Source organism: Erpetoichthys calabaricus, chromosome 10 (assembly GCF_900747795.2).
Source record: "Erpetoichthys calabaricus chromosome 10, fErpCal1.3, whole genome shotgun sequence".
In the NCBI taxonomy this organism is placed as follows: Eukaryota; Metazoa; Chordata; class Cladistia; order Polypteriformes; family Polypteridae; genus Erpetoichthys; species Erpetoichthys calabaricus.
In genome coordinates, this window is record NC_041403.2 from 162,015,899 (window position 1) to 162,022,732 (window position 6,834).

At 36.7% G+C, this 6,834-nt stretch overlaps 1 non-coding gene across 1 annotated transcript; it reads left to right on the forward strand.

The window, feature by feature from the left end:
• Positions 1–6,760: 6,760 nt before the first annotated feature.
• Positions 6,761–6,834, forward strand: trnaa-cgc (transfer RNA alanine (anticodon CGC)). The gene has a single exon. It is a non-coding gene; the product is annotated as a tRNA-Ala (tRNA).

Below are 6,834 nucleotides of genomic sequence, written 5' to 3' on the forward strand. Positions count from 1 at the left end.
TATGGCACTTTTAAATGCTGTATACCTGAGACAACTCTGCTTAATCTTAAACGGTAGTCTAATATAAATTAGTTTACATACCTGATGTTTATACTCTTCCTGGGATATTTCAAATACGTACATTCTTATAATTCTGAATGTAAAGCATTTTATTTAGACACTGCTGCATAACAGGTTTCTGAAAAAGATCGATGTGAAAAGCATGATAGATAAATAGGTAGACAGATGTGAAATATACTACATAATAGATAGATACATAGATTGATAAATAGTTTATTTGTCCCAAGAGGATATTTAGAAGCTTAATAAATGCAGACGAATGAAATAATACACTGAAACATGTAATACAGAAATTTTCTGATTATATAGAAATTGAAGGTTAGGGGTACATAAGCCTTACGGCAAAACATGGGTACACTTTTCCAGTCATAAAATATATTTTTATTTTGAAAGGATCACTCAATCTATCTAACTTTTAATCCATGATCTATCTAGTACTTTACAACTATCCCTCCACTTATCAGATCTGTACCGCTCTCATTGAATTATACATTTATTTCAAATATTTTTGTTATTTGTTTTTAGTCATGGCTGTTCCATCGAACCAATGCCCACCAACACTTTATTAGTAACTAGCAAAATACCCGCGCTTCGCAGCGGAGAAGTAGTGTGTTAAAGAGGTTATGAAAAAAAAAGGAAACATTTTAAAAATAACATAACATGATTGTCAATGTAATTGTGTTGTCATTGTTATAACTGTTGCTGTGTTTTATATATATATATATATATATATATATATATATATATATATATATTATATATATAATATACACACACACATAAACATTTATATACATATACATATATATACATATCTACATATACACATCTACATATATATACACACATACATAAACACACACATAAGACTTACTGACTGAAACGGGCTTTCATTGACAATCATGTTACGTTATTTTTAAAATGTTTCCTTTTTTTTTCATAACCTCTTTAACACACTACTTCTCCGCTGCAAAGCGCGGGTATTTTGGTAGTATATATATATATATATATATATATATATACATATACACACGTACATGCAGTTTTAATAACACAGAAATCAATATAAACATTAACATCATTATCATATGAGAATATGAAGTAATATATAAGAAGCACATTTCATATAAATATAAATTATTAAACAGTAAAATCTTGTTCTGTAATTTGCTACCGTGGCAATTTGTGTGTCTGTCCAGGATTTTAAATGACCTGTAGCTCGCAAACCGTTTCACCTATACACTTGAAATGTGGTACACATATAGTACGTCACGTCTACTATCCGCTTTATGGGTGATGATTGTTTTACTCTTTTTATGTTTATTTTATTTTATTGTAGAATCAACTCCTATCTGCGCACAGCAGGGCAGCCGTGGGCGGATGCGTATGGTGTATTCACTCGATGTTATCGTGCATTGCGCTGTCAGTGGTATTTTGATAAAAGAATTTGAACAACATATAAGAAGCGTATAAATTATTAAACAGTAAAACATTAACATTTAAGAAGTAAAGTTACATTAAGTACTACTGCAGTGCCTTCGGGTATACCTCATTTTTTGTTTTGCCCATTACATGCTTAAATGTATACATTTTTTGGTGCACCTACCCGAGAACACGCGACATATAACCGAGCGTGGGAGAAGCATGGATTTTAAACACTTGTTGAGTTGATCTGCTGGTCTCCCTCGTGGAATAACTGGTAATGTTTGACTAAAATCTACAGCGAGTAAAACGACATTACCTCCTATTTTTTTTTTTTTACGATCTCTGAGATCTTGCTTTTTTCGGTTGAAGGCTTCATAAGCTCTTTTATGTTGTATGGTGTACTTATCCCAAACCATCATCTTTGAATGTTGCAAGACTTTCGCCTTGTATGTAGATCGGGGTAATTACATTCATTGCATTCCTAGTCTGAATCACAATGTGATTGTATGGGTGGTTACCTGGCACTGTAGGGTTGCCACCCGTCCTTTAAAATACGGAATCGTGCCGCGTTTGAGAATGAAATTGCGCGTCCCGTTTTGAATCAATACTGGACGGGATTTATCCCGTATTTTTTTTATAATTTTTTTTTTAAAGCAGCGTCTCATGCAAATCATCCCACATGCATTTTATGAAGATGCCTCCTTTCCTACTTTTGATTGGGTAATACTTGATGTCATCGTTACTTTGATTGGTGTTTTTAACTGTCCAGTGAGGACGGCGTGTCTTTTAAGTAGAGTCTGCAAAGTGTTGGCACTGAGATGTGGCGTCAGCGCCATAGTTGAAGCCCCTAACGTTGCGGTCAGCAAGTCGGCTAACATCCGCCATGTGCCGTCTTTCAGTTGCGAGAAGCAGATCATAGAATGGTTGAAACTGTTGCCCCTAACGTTGCGCCACGGCGTGTGGTTCGTTTATACCTCGTGTCTTCTCATTAAAGTTTTATCTCGCGAATATGTTATTGCAATCCGCAGCGGGAGCGTTTCTATAAACTTAATTTAAAGTTACGTTTTACACCGTGCTTTGTTTCCCTTATGAACATGCTTGTATGCTTAAGTCGCTCCGTTCTCAATTGTTTAATTAATGTTTTGCTGTTCGCTGTTTGCGGCTCTTCCTCCATTTCCCCCTACTTCGTTCTTTTATCTCGCGAATATGTTATTGCAATCCTTAACGGGAGCGTTTCAATAAACTGATTGAAAATAGTTTTGCATTTACCTTTTTAGTAAAAGGCGAGCTTTTAAGCCTGAGAAATCACCCCGTAAATGCACACGTTTAATTGCACATGTGTTAATATGTATGGTTACACAGTATTAAAAGACAGTGAACAACGTCAGTTACCTTTGTTCCCGCGTTTGATAAAAGGTGAGCTTTTAAGCCTGAGAAATCACCCCGTAAATGCACACGTTTAATTGCACATGTGTTAATATGTATGCTTACACAGTATTAAAAGACAGTCAAAAATTAACGTCATTTACCTTCGTTCCCGCGTGTGACTCGTGCTGTAAATCTCTTCCTTGTTTTTAGTTCACGTGATTACGTAGGAGGCGTGATGACGCGATACGTGACTCCGCCTCCTCCATTACAGTGTATGGACAAAAAATATGTTCCAGTTATGACCATTACGCTTTGAATTTCGAAATGAAACCTGCCTAACTTTTGTAAGTAAGCTGTAAGGAATGAGCCTGCCAAATTTCAGCCTTCCACCTACACGGGAAGTTGGAGAATTAGTGATGAGTCAGTCAGTGAGTGAGTGAGTGAGTCAGTCAGTCAGTCAGTGAGGGCTTTGCCTTTTATTATTATAGATTTAAAAATTAATTTTTCAATTCAATAGTGCAGTACTTGATAGAAATTCCCAAGAACAGTACACTAAAGCTCACAACAGATCACGTCTTATACTTTTTTGATTAGGTGTTTTCCTCATCACAACTCTGACCACCAAATCCTATTAATTTTAAACAACCAAAACTGTCCAAGAAATGTTTTATTTATTTCCTCCTAACCCTCACTTCACACTAAACAGAAACAAAACTGTCCTCCTCACTCCTGTCCCTTATCTACTGATGCTGCCCAACATTACTCGCTTAACATCAGGGCCTCCTAACCCTAGGGGCTAAGTTTAGAATAAGGCAAGGGTAAGTCAGTCACATAAACCCAAAACTAAACATACAATCCAACCCAACTCCAATTGTTTCCTTCCACCATCAGGCTGCCCTCCTCAACTACTTAACATCAGGGCCTAATCCCTGTAGGGCTAAATTCAGAGTTGGGGTGAGGGTTAATCCCTCCTTAACATAAAAAGACTAAATAACACCCAACCTAAACTTACTGAAATCCCACTAGACTGCCCATATTTACTATTTAACATCAGGGCCTGTCCCCCAGTTGGGTTAAGTTCAGTATTTGGGCAAGGAAGAGAGTATCTAAAAAGATCACCACCACCCCAAGCTTACTTACCTCCATTAAAGGTTTCCTTAGTTATATAACGCCCTTTCTAATGCTTAAAGCGTTTCACTAAAAATCAACATGTAACAACAGGAGTAATACATTGAAAAAAAACATACAGGGAATCATATCGATATTAAACCCAAGTTAAACATAAATGCAGAAAACATGATTACCGATTAAAACAAGAAAGACTTGGACCCCTTACACTGATCCGCACCTAACACTCGTTCGTATTCTTTCATTTTAAATCGAGAACGTCTATGTGTTTAATGTATTTTTAATTCCCTGTTTGTCATTACTAGATTACATGCGTGGCTGCAGCAAAAGGATGTAAACCTTTAATAAATAACTCGTTTATTTTCGCGTAAAGTATTGCTTTCGGTTCCTTGAATACCCAGAAGACGTTTGGGTGATACCCGTTTTGAATTTTATGTTATAAATGGCCTGAGCTCAAACTATGGTTCAATTTCTCCTTCAAAAATTAGCATTTCAGCTCAAATGGGGACTTGATAGGGAAGTCTGACGCTCTACTGACAGGAGTTATTCGGGCTACTGAGTTCAAAATACTTAAGGAAACAATCGGGCCAAATAACCAAAATCCCTTTCCCCCGGGGAAAAAAATAAAGAAATAAGACAGGGAACTGGCATTACTTTTAATACTGGAGGTCAGTATGTTCTCATTTTGACCGCCAGAGATCATGTGTATGTCGTGGGGATGTAGCTCAGTGGTAGAGTGCATGCTTTGCATGTATGAGGCCCCGGTTTCGATCCCCGCATCTCCATACGGCACTTTTAAATGCTGTATACCTGAGACAACTCTGCTTAATCTTAAACGGTAGTCTAAAATAAATTAGTTTACATACCTGATGTTTATACTCTTCCTGGGATATTTCAAATATGTACATTCTTATAATTCTGAAAGTAAAGCATTTTATTTAGACACTGGTGCATAACAGGTTTCTGAAAAAAGATCGATGTGAAAAGCATGATAGATAAATAGGTAGACAGATGTGAAATATACTACATAATAGATAGATACATAGATTGATAAATAGTTTATTTGTCCCAAGAGGATATTTAGAAGCTTAATAAATACTGACGAAAGAAATAATACACTGAAACATGTAATACAGAATTTTTCTGATTATATAGAGATTGAAGGTTAGGGGTACATAAGCCTTACGGCAAAACATGGGTACACTTTTCCAGTCATAAAAAATATTTTTATTTTGAAAGGATCACTCAATCTATCTAACTTTTAATCCATGATCTATCTAGTACTTTACAACTATCCCTCCACTATCAGATCTGTACCGCTCTCATTGAATTATACATTTATTTCAAATATTTTTATTATTTGTTTTTAGTCATGGCTGTTCCATCGAACCAATGCCCACCAACACTTTATTAGTAATTTAAAAATTAATTTTTCAATTCAATAGTGCAGTACTTGATAGAAATTCCCAAGAACAGTACACTAAAGCTCACAACAGATCACGTCTTATACTTTTTTGATTAGGTGTTTTCCTCATCACAACTCTGACCACCAAATCCTATTAATTTTAAACAACCAAAACTGTCCAAGAAATGTTTTATTTATTTCCCTCCTAACCCTCACTTCACACTAAACAGAAACAAAACTGTCCTCCTCACTCCTGTCCCTTATCTACTGATGCTGCCCAACATTACTCGCTTAACATCAGGGCCTCCTAACCCTAGGGGCTAAGTTTAGAATAAGGCAAGGGTAAGTCAGTCACATAAACCCAAAACTAAACATACAATCCAACCCAACTCCAATTGTTCCTTCCACCATCAGGCTTCCCCTCCTCAACTACTTAACATCAGGGCCTAATCCCTGTAGGGCTAAATTCAGAGTTGGGGTGAGGGTTAATCCCTCCTTAACATAAAAAGACTAAATAACACCCAACCTAAACTTACTGAAATCCCACTAGACTGCCCATATTTACTATTTAACATCAGGGCCTGTTCCCTCAGTTGGGTGAAGTTCAGGATTTGGGCAAGGAAGAGAGTATCTAAAAAGATCACCACCACCCCAAGCTTACTTACCTCCATTAAAGTTTCCTTAGTTATATAACGCCTTTCTAATGCTGCTAAAAGCGTTTCACTAAAAATCAACATGTAACAACAGGAGTTATACATTGAAAAAAAAGATGCAGGGAATCATATCGATATTAAACTCAAGTTAAACATAACTGCAGAAAACACGATTACCGATTAAAACAAGAAAGACTTGGACCCCTTACACTGAATCCGCACCTAACACTCGTTCGTATTCTTTCATTTTAAATCCAGAACGTCTATGTGTTTAATGTATTTTTAATTCCTTGTTTGTCATTACTAGATTACATGCGTGGCTGCAGCAAAAGGACGTAAACCTTTAATAAAGAACTTGTTTATTTTCGCGTAAAGTATTGCTTTCGGTTCCTTGAATATTCAGAAGACGTTTGGGTGATACCCGTTTTCAATTTTATGTTATAATGGAATGGCCTGAGCTCAAACAATGGTTCAATTTTTCCTTCAAAAATTTGCATTTCAGCTCAAATGGGGACTTGATAGGGAAGTCTGACGCTCTACTGACAGGAGTTATTCGGGCTACTGAGTTCAAAATACTTAAGGAAACAATCGGGCCAAATAACCAAAATCCCTTTCTCCCGGGGAAAAAAAATAAAGAAATAAGACAGGGAAATCGCATTACTTTTAATACTGGAGGTCAGTATGTTCTCATTGTGACCGCAGAGGGTCATGGGTATACGGTGGGGATGTAGCTCAGGTGGTAGAGCGCATGCTTCGCATGTATGAGGCCCTCGGGTTCAATCCCCGGCATCTCCA